At 43.9% G+C, this 17,880-nt stretch overlaps 1 protein-coding gene and 1 long non-coding RNA gene across 8 annotated transcripts in view; one reads left to right on the forward strand and one right to left on the reverse strand.

Moving 5' to 3' along the window:
- SEMA4D (semaphorin 4D) overlaps window positions 1-9,702 on the reverse strand; it is a 152,445-nt gene extending 142,743 nt beyond the window's left edge. For 2 of the 7 annotated variants that reach the window (XM_078386204.1, XM_020796591.3), the window contains exon 1: window positions 9,259-9,535. The gene's annotated coding sequence lies outside the window, so the exon portion shown is untranslated. Of the gene's footprint in view, window positions 1-8,786; window positions 8,932-9,069; window positions 9,196-9,258; window positions 9,536-9,561 lie in introns of those variants that run through there. The other 5 variants (XM_072992376.2, XM_078386199.1, XM_078386200.1 and 2 more) reach the window with 5 other exon arrangements.
- Window positions 9,703-9,736: 34 nt separating this feature from the next.
- On the forward strand, window positions 9,737-10,588 carry LOC144586983 (uncharacterized). Its single transcript, XR_013542097.1, has 2 exons — window positions 9,737-9,820; window positions 10,546-10,588. It is a non-coding gene; the product is annotated as an uncharacterized LOC144586983 (long non-coding RNA).
- Window positions 10,589-17,880: the final 7,292 nt, after the last annotated feature.

Raw genomic sequence — 17,880 nt, forward strand, 5'->3', positions numbered from 1 at the left:
ATGGAAAACATCATACCCATACGCTTATATGCTATAGCCAGGGGTCTCAAACATGCGGCCCCCCAGATGATAGTTTGTGGCCCTCGCCTTGCCTGCCCCCCAAAGCGCCCACACATCCTCTGCTGTCAAGAGTAAAAAAAAAAGCCTTGCCTCGCTCGCCGGCTCTCTCCCAAGACAGCACCTCTTGCACCCTCCATCCAGAACTGCAGCCTGCCAGTCAGCCTACCTGTCTGTCAGCTAAGGAAACTCCTGGACGGCTTCCTCGGGCACTTGCTCCGCTTGGCGGGAAATCTGATGCGGCCCAGCCTCACCCAGCCTCTGCCTCTAGCGGCCCCCAGGTAAATTGAGTTTTAGATGAACAGAGATAAGAGAAGAGGGCAGGAGGCAAGTGAAGTAGGTGTAGATGATCAGTGAACAGAAGCAACCAGAATAAGGTATGGAAGCATGAGACGAAAGAAGTAGATTCAACAGTTCTAGGGCTAACAGAACAATTTTAAATAAAATACTGAAGCCCACTCACAAAATAACAGTTCAAGTGTTTATTTAAAAGGGAATATATACAGAATGCTGAACCCTCTTAAAATGCAGTTTGTCAGACCTTATTTCAGATTCTGTTTTTCAATGTGTGCTCCTGACAGCTTAATGAAAAGGGTGGAAATATAAATTTATTATTGGCCTTTCCAATTTTTTTTCTTTTCTGTTTAATAAAAACAAGAAACTATTTTAATAAAACAAGAAACTATTTTTTAAAAAACCCTCTGTTCTCATGTTCTTTATTATCCTAATAATGAAGCATTATACATGGACTGCTCTACTTTTTACCAATGCAGAAATAATATCAAAACCATACAAGACTAGAACTACCTAGTGTGGTAGGTATAGTGGATAGAGTGGCAGACTTGGTTTGAATCCCCATTCAGCCCAGGAAACTCAGTGGAGCCGGTAAAGCCACTCCTTACACATCTCACTTACCTTGAAAGCTCTATTAGGGTCACTATAACTCAGTTCTGATTTGATGGCACATATTAATATCAACATCTTTTTTCATGTGCGTAGTGTCATGTAAAGGATAAATGGAGTAGGACTCAGGAGACCTGGATTCCAATCCCTGCTCACCCATGGAAACTAACTGGTGGAAGGCTCTGGTAAAACTACTTCTTAAACATCTCTCATATCCTGAAAACCTGCATTAAGCAGGGGGTTAGATTGCATGGCCTTATAGGGCCCTTCGGACGCCATTATTCTATGATTCATATTGCTTTCAGTAAGAAACAACTTGGCAACACATCACACACATACAAGACTGAAGCAAACAATGTTGGAAACCCGTGCCTTCTGCAATGCATAACTGTGATGACTGTTATTATGTCACCTCTCCTGCACTACTCACTTAGGTGTTAACAAGAATGGCTTGGCTGCAGTAAAGTTGCTGCCTCATGCCTCCAGACTATGCCATGAGATATCTGAATGCATTTATATATTCAAGTGTCCAGTGGAACAAACATTTTGTCAGCCTTGAGTACAAAACAAGAAACCTGAACCATGTCTTTCTAAAACAGAACACAAACTTACACTCATCACACTCTTGTGCAGTGGTGCCTTGAGTTACAAACTTAATCCATTCCAGAAGATGGTCATAACTCAAATTGGTTGTAACTCAAAGCACCATTTTCCACTAATACACTGAAACACAATTAATCCATTCTGGCCGAAACCCCCCATACACACACTAAAACACACACTAAAAAAACACACTGCAAGAGCCATCAAAGCACAGAAACATACCCCCCCCCGAATCAAACAAACCCATTACAGCAGGGACTAAAAAACACACCCCAAGACCCATCAGAAACACGATTAATCCGTTCCAGCCGAAACCCCCCCCCACTAAAAACACACTGCAGGACCCATTACAGCATAGAAACATTAACCCCACCACCCAGCCCAAACCCACGCAGCAAACCCCACCCAGAACAGGCAGTTTTTAAAAAGCAAAAAGCAATCAGTCTGAAGCCTCCTCCAAATGCACACTCTCTAACCACTGGGGCAAAAGAAATACTGTACAAAGAAGCAGCCTCTTCGCTGACCAAAGGTTAGCAGTTTAAATTTCCCCGCCTTTTTTCCAATTGTAACTCAAAGCTCTGGTCGCAAGTCAAAGCAAAATTTTGTGACTGGAGCTGGTTGTAACTCCAATTGGTCGCATGTCAGGACGTTCGTAAGCCGAGGCACCATTGTACTTGGGTAAAAATATTCCTTCCAAAATACCTATATGCTGCTCACCTTTCGTAGACAGAACAACCCAAGTACACTTACTCATTGCATCATGGAACCTATTTCCTAAGCCTTGTTATTAAAAACTATTAAGAATACTTAGGATTGTATTCAGGCAGCACGCTTTTAACCAAATTAATTCAAATTTAAGGCCCACTGATTTTAGTGGGTCTCATATCCAAGAAAGTGTGAATTCGGCAATTTTAGCTAAATTCAACTAGCCAATTTAATGAATTTTGCAGAACTCCAAAGAATATCCACAGAGTTCTATTCTAGATGTCTACAGAAAACTGGTCTAAAGTTCTAAGATACAAATTAATTTTTCATGAACTCTTTCAAAGTCATTTATAGTTTCTTGCTAGAACATTGAAGTTCTACCTCCCTCTCCAGCCTAACCTTGGGGGCCTGCTCCTGCCACAGTTCTTATTTTTCTGGTGACAGGCACACACATCATAAAACAAGGTAGCTTTTTCCTTTTTCTCACCTACTTAAGGACATGTGTGCATACCTTTTCTTCAAGAGCATTCTGGCACATTGGTATTGATCATGAAGACAATGGAGCAAGCTGCATCTGTGCCATTATGAACTGCGAGATAGCTCAGTGGTGTAAGTTTTTAGAGGTTGGGAGTTTGTTCCCCCACAGTGCCTCCATAACAAGAGGCTGCAATCAATTATCCATAGGATCTCTTTCAACTTTGCAGTTCTAAGATGATGATTATCCTTTGTAGGTTACGTGCAAAAACATGTGGCTTGTGTGGCTTGAACCCAGCAGGAATGATCTCAGTACACGGTGTGGTATAGTCCCCTATCCCTAAATAAGCTCTATGCCACAAAGCATATGATTTGATTCCTGTTAATTAAAAAAAGGCTGTGAAATTTGATTCCTGCTAATAAAAAAATAAAGTATGTGAAATTCAACATACTACACCTGTGCTCTGTCACCCAGAGACATATGTAGTCGACAGGTTAAGCTTGTTGCAAAGCAATCTCTAAAAACCTTGCAGTTGGCTCAGTTACAAGCTACTGCTAATGGTTTTAAGAAGACAACTGTGTAAAATGCCTCCTGGATAATATCTGCTAGATAACCTTCACTGCCATACACTGAAGAAAGGATGAATATGACTGTGAATGAAAGAAATAACCAAAAAAAACACAAACCCTTTATTAACAGAAGATCCAGAAACATTTCTTTGATTTCCTTTTCAGCAAAACTACACCATTCACTTTAAAACTCTTTGCTGCCTACAGACAGCCCTACTGCTATCTAAAGCAAGGTGAGAAAATAAATATTGTTTACTGACTGGTAAGGCACATTGCTGAACAAAACAAAACCAAAAGACTGACTAAGGAACGGCACACTATGTTCTGGGACAACAGTTAAAGTTGTTTCAATATTGCAGCACCTTTTGTGTTGCAGAGAATGTTACCAAGAAATGAGACACCGTTTGCACATACACAGAGGAAAAATGGTCTCTTTCAGTGTCCCAGGCAAGCTTTATCTCTCAGTCAGAAAAATGTTCCACACTCTTATATTTTGGAATGCAGCACAACACGTACTTTTCTGAATTTCTCTTATAGTGGAAAAGCCTCCTAGGTATCCAAGAAAAAATATCTGGAAACAGAGTCCTTTCTTTTAACAAATTGACTGTGGCACAACAGAAGCCAGTTGCATGCTGGCTGTGATCACATGACCAAACAAATGAACTGAATGCAGTGGTTGCAAAAAACTGTAAGATTGATCAGCAGAGAACTATCAGCTGCACACAGCAAGTTCTAATCAATGAACTGCAGAGCATATCCTTTTCACAAGGCACTCTTAATAAGGCAACACAGATTTCCAACATACAGAAGCAACGTCATAGTCAGTATCTTTTTTTAAAAAAAGCGTTTATTTCACCTGAATTCAGCACCAAGTAGAGCTTTTAATCATATGACTGATCTTCTTGCTGCTTGCTGCACAGAAAAACTTTGTACTGTATATCCAAAACAAAATACAAAAAGCATCCAAACATACATAACTCAAATAGTTAACTGTGGTAAAAGTTGAGTCTTCAACAGAGCGGATTTGATTTAAATCAAACCACGATTTAAATTTTTAAAAATTGGATTTTTGAATGATTTGTAAATCATTTTTTAAAATTTAAAGCATGATTTTTAAAAAAATCATTGATTTTTATCCAACCTGGTCTTCAATCAGATTACATAAACTGAAAGATTCACAGTGATCCACTGTTGTGTCTCAGCAGTGGACAAGTAATCTAATTTTGGGGGACAGACATCAAGAGGAAATATTTCACTACAGAACAGGGTATCCTGGAAGCTGCATACCTAGTAAGCCTATTGACCCAGAATCAGTTTAAACATTTTTTCTCAGTCCACTTTCTGTATGTCTTCCATATCTACAAAATCCACTTCTGGTATGTTTTCTATTGCAAGTATGTCAGAATAATTTAATTTTTCTGCACACTCAGGAATAAAACAGCACTTTGCAATTAAGGAAATGTTGTAGCCTCTCTGCACAATTCTAGGAACAAGCTTCACCAACGTGGGTACTTCCATATGTTTTGCTCTAATGTTCTCATTAGACCCAGAAAGCGTAGCCAATGAGCAGGGATAACAAGAGCTGCAAGAATAATATCTGGTAACATGAACATCAGTGAAAATTGCTTTAGAACATGGGCCTTCAACTGAAGAACTTGGACCCACTCATACAGCCTTATTGTTGTATGCCCTTCCTTACTGCCTTGTGACTACAGGCCACAAGGAAGCGCACATAAGCAACTACGTGGGATTTCATGCAACCGCATGAGCAATGGACAGACAAATGATACACTCCACCTCTGCTCTACACCCAATATAGAAAAGCAGCAAGTTGTGGTGGGCAGAATGGAACTCTTGGTCCTTTACCATCCAGCCTCTGGCAGGCTAGAAACTTTTGTGAGCTTAATTTACAAGAATACTAACTAGGAGGACACATTTGGACCTCATGAATTCCAGTGGTCATTGTTTCAAGTTTTTTAAAGAGACAAATCAGATGCAAAAAGGGCCAGAACTCCTTGAACTGTATCAGATACATGAAAAAAACCCAAACTATTGGAACCTACAACATGTTAGGCAGAGGTGAGCATTTGTCAAAATCCCCTCTTCTGCACAAATATGAAATATATCATAGCACCCCATCTCTTTTGTGTCTCGTAACCTGACAAAAAGAGACAGGGAGAGGGAGACAGACAGATACAGATACAGATACAGAGAGAGAGAGAGAGAGAGAGAAATATGTAGTAGAGGACTGAATGCTGAATCTGAATATTGCAAGTTGGATTTAAAGGTACACATTGGACTGAAGACCACTGGGCTACAATTTCTGTTTTTATTGAATAAGTTAGAAGACAAGAGTCAGCCCCAGCAAGGATATTGTTCCACGCCTCTGTCCCTCCTTTGTGCAACTCTGAATCTCCCTTTTGTTTGATCTGTAGCTCATTTCACAGGTCAGATACACAATCTGCTGTACACGATTCATTCCTGTTCTATAACATACACATTTCAGATAAATAGAGCTGATCAGAATCATGCGCGCGCACACACACACACCATCTGTTGAATCAAGAGTGCTGTGCATGTTCCATAAATAAAAAGCAAACCTTAATGCACAACACTCACCATGGAGGTCAGTGCTATCAGCTTCATATGAGCACTATTTGTACTATTTGTTTCAGCTGCTGAGTAAATTGTTCAGAAGACAGCCTGCAACCTCCTCTGTCTACATCTTCTTTCTTTTTAAACTGTCTTATGTACAAAACATCCAAACAGCTAATGATAATTGAACTGCACATTATGAAGCAAAGTGCTACAGGACAATTCATCTGTCCAGTGGCATAAGTGTACAGTAAAGTAAATATACTGCAGCTTTAGAAGATATTCAGGGCTGTGATTCTCAACATTTGGTCCCTCCAGATATATTGGAGTTCAGTTCCCAGGAGTCCCAGCCACCATGGCCGAAATAAGGGACTCTGGGAGTTGAAGTTCACAGCATGCTACAAATCCCCTATGCTTCTTCCTGAAGGTTCTTTACAGCTGCTTCTGGGTAGTATGTAAGAGAAAGAATGCCACAGAGACCAATTGGATTTCTAATGCTATCCAGCTTAATTTTAAGTACTCAGTAAATCACATCAGTGATTCACACACAGACTCTCTCTCTCTCTCTCTCTTTCTCTCTCTCTCTCTCTCTCTCTCTCACACACACACACACACACACACACCCATTCATCCATACTTACATTCTCTACTGCTGGCTACAAAGGGGAGTGGGGGAGACAGGATCACCCTGATCTTTCTGTGGGTGTCCCTCCAAACAAGGGCTGCAATCATCTTCCCTTTATAGATTTTTTTTAGCTTCAGGGTCCTCCACCTGAAGTTGCTTTCTCATCACTTCCAGGTCATGTCTTCCACAGTTGTTTTCTTCTGATTCTTGTTGACTCTTTGTTGTTTATCAATTTCTCTGCTGGTATTCATTCAAACACCTGTTTACAGTTTCTTCTCTGCACGGAGCCCTCTGTCCTTTGGATACTTTTCTTGCAGAGGTCAGGCATCTTTGTCAGCAAAGCCATCCTCTTGTTCCTGCCCACCCCCCCACAGTGTGTCACTTGGTCCAGCCTTATCCTAACTAACTCCATTATTGTTTATGATTACTAATTCTATTGGCTATCCATAACAACATCTAGCCAATGGAAAAAAAGAAACACTGCTCTAAAGCAGTGGTTCTTAACCTTTGTTACTCGGATGCTTTTGAACTGCAACTCCCAGAAACCCCAGTCAGGAAAGCTGGTGGTGAAGGCTTCTGGGAGTTGCAGTCCAAAACTCCTGAGTAACCCAAGGTTAAGAACCAGTGCTCTAAAGTCACTGTTAGGGAAACTGTCCTGTCTTCCATGCACACCATGGCATAATTCACAGTCAGGCACTAACCACCTAACAAAATCCTTCTATCTTGCAGTCTTCTACTGTGCCATAAAATATTGTGCAATATTACAGTGTTTTGAGCGACACCTGTTCAGTGAAGCTACACAGCATCTTCAGATCAGTCTCAATTCCAGGAGAGAGAAAGGCATTTCATAGTTTGAAGATAGCACTGAAATCTTTGCATCACTGCAGACAGTATGTTTTGAAAACCATTAAAAGGCAATTAAAAAATAAAAACACAGAGAAATAAGTTGTAAATGACCAGATCCTAAGAAGAGACACACTGGCACACTTTGAGATCAGAAATAAATCTAACAAGCTCTGCAGTTTTTATATATACCTAACAAGCTCTGCAGTTATATCTAACAAGCTCTGCAGTTTTTATATATACATATAAATCTATTTTAACCAGCTCATATGTATTTTGTATGTTTATACTGGCAATAACCAGTGCCCATCTGAGACCAGGCACATGACTACAACAGGTGCAGCCCAACCTCCCCCCCTCCATTTCCCAGTGTCTACTTGCAATGGCAAATTCCAAAGCACTGTGTCTGTGACCTGAAGATACACAACCTCAGAAGGCCTTTCTGTCCTTAACCCATCTGAGCTTGATACAAGTCCAGATATTACTTGCTACTCCAAAGGTTACCTGTCTCCACTGCCCAAGAGGCATCACACTCCACTGCTGAAGGGAAGCAGTGCTACTAGAGAGAGATAAGCAATATGTTTCCAGAGGAAACTCATCAACCTGTCAAACTGTGGGACTGCTGTTGTTTTTTAATACCCTCCCACAGGACAATCCAGTATTTATTATTTCTACTGAAGACACACAAGGAATATTAGATCACATTACAATCCTGGCTACTGGCTATTTTTATTTATTTATTTTTATTCCACTCATGGTACAATTTCCCTCCTCCCATCCAAGAAAGAAATATATAAATAGAGTGCCAGGCAGCCTCTCTCAATCCGGATTGAATTTTAATGCTATTGTATTCCCTTAGAGATTGGGGTTTGTCTTCCCCTCCTCTCCTTCCTTCGTTCGCCTTGCTTCTCCCCCTGCGGCAGCCCTCAGAGGCCCCTTCCCGCCAGCCTTCTCGTCCTTACGTAAAGTCTCGCCGTGGCGCAGAAAAAGACCTTTCACACGTCCAAGAACCACCATGTCTACCGGTTCGGAAACACGGACCTGCCCACCCACCCGCAACCTCCAATATCATGACAGAGCAGCAGCCGAAGCCCACCTTTTTTACCGGAGCCCACATACAAACACGTACACCGTGTTGCCCATACAGTATCATTATTTCTCTTTAACCAGGGGTTGGGGGAAGGTGGGAGACGCTGAGGGCCCCAAAGGAGATTTACTGGAGATTTTGCGGAAACACGTGAACACCGGTTGCAAAGAGAAGACCGCCTGGACTGCGAAACAAGTGGTGGTGGTGGGGAAACGGGAACCGGGGAAGAGGTGGTCGCCGCGGAGAAATGCAAAAACCAACATACATGCACGCACGCACACACCCAGAGCGCGCGCACGAGAAGAAAGTCCTCCTTTTTCTCACCAAAAAGAAGAAACCCCCGCCGCCCTCTTTCAGAGGGGAAGAAGGCTTCTGCAGAGCTTCGACCCTCCCTCGCACCAGAGTCTCCCTTAAGCACGTAAGGACCCCTTTTTCAGCATCTCGCTGCCTGCTCAACTGTTGGACTGGGGGGGGGAGAGAACTGGGGTCGGGCGGTGGGCACCAGCTACATACAAGTCCAGGCTTCCTTTATCCGCCGTTGCCTATGGTGGGGCGCCCATCGCTCCCCACAACCTTAGCTTACAAATACCAGCCAACAAGAGCCTACCATTCTTGCCAGATCCTTTCAGGAAAGAAACCTGCGCGCGTTGTTTTGTTTTATTTTGCATCCACTTCTCTGATCCATCGCCCCTGAATCCTTATTACATATGCGCTTGCCGGGAGATTCCCAGCACTTGCCCCCGAGCCTTCCCACTCGCTCCCCGCCCAGCAGCTCCGTAGTCCATAGTTCACCCACCGGTTCCCTTCGGATCCGAGACAGCCGCCTTCTTTCCCCGCACTAGCAACCCGATCCTTGCCAATCGATACAATGCAAAGTGTGTGTGTGTGGGGGGGGGGAAGGGTTTGGCGGCGAAGGGTCTCCGTTTCCACGATCTTGGAATGAATCGCAAAGGGCAGCGCAGGAGACGGGAGGCGACTTCTCAGCGCGGTTTTCCTCCTCTCTCCCCCCCCTCCACGACACCCCGCGACCGGCTGCAGCGGAGCGCGGCGCGCACCGCATCCACGCTGCTGTTCTGCCGCCGCCGCCGCCGCCGCCTACCTGCTGGGCTGCCGCCGCCGCTTCTCGCTTCCCTCCAACTTCGGGCAGCTTTGCAGCGGCGCTCGCGTTGCAACGCCGAGGACGGGCCCGCCTCCCTTGCCGCCGGGCGCTGCTCAGGAGGGGCGGCGGGTGGGAGTGGAAAGGAGGGCAGGGCGGCTGCGAGCCGGAGAAGGAGGAGTTGGTGCCAGTCCCAAGTTTGGGTTCACTCCGCAGATATGGCGGCGGGGAGGAGGCCACACGAGCGAAGGCAGCCGCCGACGTAAGCGGTAGTGCCCCCCCCGCAGCCAGCCAGCCAGCCAGCCGATCAGGGGGAACGGGGTAGGGTGGGGGGTGCAGATGCCCCCGAGTAGCGCTTGAGGGGGATTTAAAAAGCTACCGTGCTTCAGTCGGTTATTAAAATCGCCGACGATTACACTGGCCTGATTTGGCTGCCATCCCCTTGAACCGCTCCAGGAAGGCACCTTTCTCTCTCTCTCTCCTCGCTTTCTAAACCAGTTCCTTTATTTATTTATATAATTTTTTAAAAACCAGTCTGGTTGAAAAGCAGCGCTTCGCGTGCTGGGAGGGGAAGCGAACCCTCCCCACGCCCTGCTCGGCCTCCCCTTCCCGCAGCGAGGTTGCGCCAGATGTATTTGCACATCGGGAAGGCGCCCCATCCACGTGCTCCCCCGGTGGCTGCCTTGGCTGGGAAGAAGCGAGCAGAAAAAAAGAATTGTTTCCAAATCGGATCGTGGGACAAGCTTCGAATTGTAAATGTCTGGAGTTGCTGTTGCTTTATATCGGAGGGTTATGTGTTTTCTGAGTAACGTCTACTTTATAGGCGTTTCTGCGAACTGAGGAACACTCGTCTGTATTTTTTTTACACAAACACGGTGTATGGTGTGCTTTAAAAATTCTTGCCCTCTTTTAATATTTGCAGTATTGCTATTTTTTTTAAGAGTGATCATCCTGAGTCATCTGGTTTGCCCAACTTTTTTGCACAAGGGTGGACTAACCAGAAGAGGAGGAGTGAGATGACTGGGCTTAATTTCTCAGAAGAGCAAGGGAAAGAAATGCTGTGAAAGCGTTAAGCAAGCTAATATGAGAGAAAGATCGGGGCTATTACACCCGTGATAGAGTCAAGTGCCAGTTTTCCGAAGTATTTTCCTCCCAAGCATGTGTTTTGGCAACTGTGATTTGAGGAAGATCATATTTATGCATGAATCACCATGAGAATGAGGACCCCCGATCAAGCAAACAAGGATACAGTACTCATGCCAACTTCAGAGTGTCCAGTCACTGAGTTCAATGCCTTTATCCTGTTTATTCCTATTAAATGGGGATGGGAAAAGAGAATATCTACTTGTTTTTGGCATTATATTCTGATTTGAAGAAACCACCTAAGTGAAATTTATTTATTTATTCATTCATTCATCATTCATTCATTCACTCTGGGTGGTTTACAACAGTGGCAGTAGCATAAAATAACACACACATGATCCAAGTGGAAATTAAAATAAAATTGACATTACATTTAAAAACAGGCAGCAATTTAAAATGGTAGGTTGATATTCTCAGGAGCTATTAAAATTGCAAGTTTTGGGTTTTTTTTTTTTTTTTTTTTTTGAAAGCCTGTAGAAATAATAAGGTTTCAAGGATTTCTTGAAGGTCACCAGAGAGGAGGTCACACAGATTTCAGGTGGGAGCTCATTCCAGAGCCAAGGAGCAACCACTGAAAAGACCTGGTTCTTTGTTTTCTTCCTCCAGGCCTACCTCAATGTGAAATGTGAGGATAGGACAGGCAGCTTGTGTTGGATGTAGGCATTCTGCCATGTACGGAGGTCCCAAACTGTTTAAGGCTTTATAGGCCAAAACTAGCACCTTGAAGCTGATACAGGAAGCAGTGCAAGGTGGCCAGTAACAGGGAGATATAGTGGTATTTAGTAACTCCCCTCACTAATCTGGCTGCCATATTCTGGAACTGATGAAGTTTCCAGATCAGTCTCAGAGGCAGCCCCGCATACAGTGCATTGCCGAAATCTGTTCTTGAGACTGCCAGTGCATGGACCTGTGGCAAGGTAAGGATGCAGCTGAGCAATCCACCTGAGATGGAAATAGGCACTGTCTGACAGTCCATCAATAGAGCTGGATCCAGAAGGATGCCCAAGCTGCAACCTCATCATTAGTGGAATAGGTGTCAAAGGTAAGGGAAGCCCCCAATCCACAGGCAACAGGAACCCTGACCCAGAGGACCTCCATGTGTTCCAGGTTCAATTTCAGTCTGTTGGCCCCCACCCACTCCATAACTGCTTTCAGCACAGTCTCAAGGGACAGGACAACATCCACTGCAGGAGGAGAGAATTGGGTTTTATCTGCAAAGCACGAAACTCCAAATCTCGAGATGACCTCACCCAGCTGTCTCATGTAGATATTAAATAGTACAGAGGAGATAATCAACCTCTCAGGAACTCCACAGTTTAGAGTCCAAGGGGTGAAAACCACCTCCCCCAGCTGCACACTCAGGGGGCAGTCCTCAAGGAAGAACTGAAGCCAGGCCTTTAATCACTAGCCCCGGGAGCCTCTCTAGGGTACCTTGGTCAACCGTATCAAAGGCCACAAAGAGCTCGAGGAGGACCAGCAGGAACACTTTGCCCCTGTTGGCCTCCCACAGAAGGTCATATTGCAGGGTGACCAATGCTGTCTTCATGCTGTGACGCATGTTAAACCTGGACTGGAATGGATCAAGGGCATTGGTTTCATCTAAGAGTGCTTAAAGCTGGTCAGCCACAACCCTTTCCACTACCTTGCTCAAAAATGGAATATTGATGATAGATCTATCTGTCACCAAATTTCTTTCTTTTTTTCTGGATGGGCCTGATTAGCATGTCCTCAAGGACATGCTAATGAGGCCCATCTAGGAAAAAAAAGTTTAGGGAACCTGACCATCTAGGAAAGACACATTGATGACTGATGTGGCACATTCTATTTTTGTTGGTCTGGCATCTTTTAAAAGCCGGGCCAGACAAGGTTCTAGGGAGCTTGTGATGGCCCTATAGCAGTCAAGCACCTTGTCAACCTCTGTTGGAGATAGAGGCTGAAATTGATTTAGTGGTGCAGTAGATGTCTCAGTCTGATCTACTGCAGCAAGCTGGCAGTCTACATCCTGGCAGATGGCCTCCATTTTGTTCTTTAAAAATGCTGCAACCTGGTCAGAGGAAATGCTCTTGAGAGGCCTGTCACCTTGACCATCCCTGAGTAAGTCAAGTACTATGTGGAATAGCTCTGCCTGGTGATTTTGGGCCCCACTTATCCAGGAAGAATAAAATGTTCTTCTAACTGTTTCTACAGCTAAATAGGCCTTAGGCCCAGCTTAATTTAGTTTCCAGTGGACCTGCCTCCAAATGTACTCTAGCCTTCTGTGTTGCTTCGTCATCTGTAGTTCTTGCATGTACAGGCTTAGCTTTGGAGAGGGTATATTTGGGAGTGATCACGTCAGCTGCCTGTATCATTTGGCAACTTGGGCTTCAACTGAGGCACCAACCAGATCTGTCAGTATCCCTCCCGTAGCATCATGGAATCCAATTGGACAAGTAGCCTGTGAGGGTAGACCATCTTAATGGGTCCTGTCTCCCCATAGGGAGGGAGAGCCACTGAAAAACTGAATTTTGTCAGGTGATGGTCCAGCAGTTATGACAAGGGAACAAGACACAACATCTGTAACCCTTAGGACAGGGGTTCCCAACCTCCGGTCCGCAACCCGGCAGCGATCCGTGGCCTAAGCTGGATGGAGCCGTGGACACAGATCTCCTCCCCCTGTGAGCGCCATCATGTGCATGTGTGTGAGCGTGCTCCACCCCTGCGAGCATGCTGTGTGCATGTGTGCAGGTGGGCGCCTGTGAGCTGCCACCGCAACATGCCTGTGAGCACGCTCCGCCCCTTTGGGGGCACCACACCCCCACAAGCATGCCACGCCCCCCAACCAGTCCGTGGTTGGGTAAAGATTGGGGACCACTAGGCCACTCACTCCCTGCCCTGTTGAAAATACAAGATCTAGCATATGGCCTGTCACATGCGTGGGGCAGCTAATCTACCGGGACAGGTCCAAGGAACATGGAAAGGAAGTCACAGGGATTACCAAAATTTGCAATCCATGCTTGCTTTCACTTCTGGTTCTCAGAGCCCTCTTTGGCAGACACAGAAGGAACATAAATGTCTCTTCAGTAGATTCTTAAGAACCGGTGTTGAAGGGCTCCTAGGTCCAACACATGATACCTTAGGATTGACATCCTATTCCTCAAAAGCCTGTATCACTTCTATGCCTTGAATCTTTTCTAGGTATTGAAATGTCCTGCTACCTGACTCCAGTTCTGTGGCAGAGGAGGATATACTGTGTGTCCAAAAGATCCCGGATTCATTTAATCACTGTCCTGTCATCTTGGGGTGGGGTGGGGGGTTGCTGACTGAAACCCTGACAAATATTGCACAACTATACAGATCAAGGGTCTGACTTTGTACAAAAGCACCTTTTTATTAATGGGAAAAGCTGCTTCAGCTGAAACTTGCCTGCCTAGTTGTTCTCAATAATTTGTGCTTTGACAACTCGCCTTTGTTTCCAGAAAATGGAAGATGCCATTTGTAGTTTGAAACACCGCCATGTTATCTTGTCCTGTGAGGTAGATAAGGGTACGAAAAGGGGATTGGCCCAGACTGACCCAGTGAACTTTGTTGCTAGATGGGGATGTGACCTCTGAATCAAGGTTTATCTAGTACTGCAGTACATTTCACTGCCTCTCAATCTGTATTTTTCCTCAATTATACATAGAAAAAAAATATCCTTTTCTCAGCTTCCAACCTCTAGAACAGAAACAGTTAAATGAGGGTACAGCTAAGCTTCTGAGCATGCAGCTGCTGGTAATTGTATGTAACAGTCAATGAATGATTATATGACTGTGTCAGTTGAGGACAATTGAACATTTATTAGTGTGATAAGAACAGTGTTGGGAATCATTGAACCATGCAGATAATTGCCACCATCATAACTAAGCTTGACCTGAGTGGGGCGTTGTTTATTTGTTTGTTTGTTTTTTTGCATTCTCCTTAATTATGTATGCTTGCTCCATAATTGCATGTGCCATTGATGGCATTTGTCCTCTATAAACCATCTATCCGTTTAAATAAAATCTGTAAGTCTTTTCAGTGCCCTGTAAATTAATGAGACACAGGTATTTAACTCAAAAATTCAAAAACCTCATTAGATTGTGGGGTAACCTCACGAAGCTGTGTACATTTCTCCATGGGAAAAGCTAAGGAACCCACTTTACCACCACCACCACCACCCGCTCTTCTGCAGTTTGCAGGTAGATGGGAGCAAGAGTCACGCTAGCTACAGTCTGTATCTTTTGTGGTTGAAGCAGACCTGCACTGGGCATACAGACAGTGTGGGCAGCGTGTGAGAGTCTGTGTTCATAAGGCAAGAAGCTTTTGCTGAGTCACTGATGTGATGAGCTATTGATTGCCATCATGCTCTTTTCTGTAGGGCTGGTGACCACTTGCTTGCATTGTAAATTACTTAATTACTAGTAAGTATATTACATATGTCTACCTTTTTGAAACATTTACAAAGAAATATCAGCATGACATGAGGACTGAAGTTAGGATGTCTGAAAGACAGGGAATAAACGTTTCCATACCTGACTTAAAAGCATGAAGGTGAATTTTATCTCATATTTATGATAAAGAGGACAAAAGGGGGGGGGAATCGCAAACTGGAAGGCAGTACTGTAACTAATTATCTTTTGGCGCATCATGACAAGCCATGCATGATGTAGTTTGTTGAAATCTCACTTATTGCGGCACACAAAGTGCATAGCCAACTAGTTGTGGGTTATTAATCAACCACAAACCACAATCTGAACCCCTGGTTTGTTAGTTGATTTACAAATTCTGCCTTAACATGGCTTAATGTTAGCTCTGTCCCTTTTTCATAGTACTACTATTCTGGCTCATGTCCAAGATTGTCCTGATTAATTATGATTAGTTCTCATGTCCCATGTGTGAAGCTTTAAAATAAAATCCTCAGTGTACACTTCCATACATGTAACTTTATTTGTCATTTGTTGCTCATTCGCCCCATTTGGAGAGATCTTTTTGGAGTTACCTTCTTGGGATTCCTCCACACTATAAATGTGTTTGCATTAGGGTACATACAACAATGGTTTACCCAAAACAATCCACATTTTCGGCTCACCATATTGGTTGTGAAATACAAACTTGGAAAAATGCCACCCACACAAGTTTCTATCTTTTGCCTTGGTTGATAAATAATATAGTGAGAGAAGGAGGGGAAAAAAGACTAATAGACAAGTTACAGTGGGGCTGGGGAATGTTCTGTGTATTCTAGAAATGCCCAAGACAGATCGCATGATCTGCTACGTGCAGGACTTGTGTTGTTCCTCTGACTTACAATCTGCAGCAGAGACTGTCGGGCAAATTAACTTCCTCAGATACCATGAGGAAGTGAACTGTGGTCCAGGAAAGAGGAACAGGTGGCCATCCAGATCTTATTCAACCACAATGCTTGTTGTCCCTCACACACTACTGGCTGGGCTGGTGATAGTTCTCATGCAGGGGCACATATCCCACCCAAACATGAAAGAAATGCGGTAGGAAAGGGGAAATAGAGACCATAGAAGGCAACTGAGAGTAGAGAGGGGCCTTTCCTCCTTTGAAGAACTGAATCTGGAGGTAACTCCAGAATAGCCTCCAAACATTTTTCATTTTAAAACAAGTTATCTTGATAAATTCACAGAAAGTGAAAAAGAACACAGGGTGTGCAAGATGTCATTCAAGTGACAGTTTGTTCACCTTCGGCATTGTGATTCAGCCAGCCTCTGTCCTATGAACACGATCATTCAGTTTTTAAAATAAACCCCCTTCTGTTTAGGAATATGGGATATTGCGCTTGTGTATCCACAATTCAAAATTCTTGGAAATGGCCTGATTGCTGGACAATATTGTGTCTGTGTTGCCAGCAGGAGAAAAGATGGCAAGCTTTGCATAGAAAAAGATAGCCTGAATGTTGACAACACCAGCAACAGCAGTCAAGATTTTCTACTGGATACCTTCTTGTATGCACTACCATTCCCACTTGTGGAAAAACAGCTGCAACAGTTGCTTTGTGTTTGGGTGAGAAGTGGTGAACTGATGAAAAAAGGAGTCAGCTTCTGGGATTTTCTCTCTTTTGGTGTCACTTTGTGAATGGTATTGTGATTGACTGCATGGTAGTGCAGCGATATTACAGTAATATGTTCCCTGGCACTGATTACCAACTCATTCTTTATAAATAACCAAACATTTCAGAAAATGGTTGCTGTCCTCTGAAGATGCCGGCCACAGAGACTGGCGAAACGTCAGGAAGAACAACCTTCAGAACACGGCCAAGGAACCTGAAAAACCCACAACAACCATTAGATCCCGGCCGTGAAAGCCTTTGCGAAAATATATTTCAGAAAATTCATAGCTGACCAGATGAGTCAGATAGAGGCAGGAGAAATTATAATTCATTTTTCTGCTGAATCATCTAGATCTAAAGTATTAAATTCAGCTTGGTTAATTTAGGCTCCAGAAAACGCTGTTAGTGGTTTTTTTTCCCTTCCAAAGCTCATGAAATGCAATTAAACACCATGCAAAAAGCTGCATACAAAATTTGAAGTAGACATGAATAAGTGCCTCAAAGAAATAATCACATCTGGTTCCGTTTGAACATACTTGTTCATCTGATATCAGGTTCAGAGCAGTCTTACACCCCCAGGCATGCTAAAATATTTTAATTTTAATTAAATGTACTGTTTGTATGTACCAGAAGAAAAATAAATTAGAAATGGGAGATTTGAATTAACATCATCAAGCCTGAGGGTGCTCATACATGATACAAAAATATGCTCACATATACAACTTTAGTCAAATGATAGAAAGGAAGAAACCTCTGGTAGTGTTTTGATGCTGTTTTCTCATATATCAGGACCATGCCAAGGAGACATAGAAGTTAGCTGCATAAGCCAGGAAAATGAATGGAGAACTTAACACAGGAAGGCAAGGCTGGTCTGAGGCAAATATGCTGTTTGGTTTGTTTTTTCAAAGAGATGGGCATGAAGCACAGCATTTGTGCTGTGTTGTCTAAATCATTAGCAGGGCACCTCACTTTCCCCACCCCCCCAGCTGGCTCCCCCAATGACATGCCAGCACACACTGTTCCTTGCCTCCCGGTCATACGAACTTCCACTCCAGAAGGAAGATGAACTTCCCTTCTCTGCCTCCTCTAGCAGCTGCCCACTCAGACAA

This window comes from Pogona vitticeps, chromosome 2 (assembly GCF_051106095.1).
Source record: "Pogona vitticeps strain Pit_001003342236 chromosome 2, PviZW2.1, whole genome shotgun sequence".
Classification (NCBI taxonomy): domain Eukaryota; kingdom Metazoa; phylum Chordata; class Lepidosauria; order Squamata; family Agamidae; genus Pogona; species Pogona vitticeps.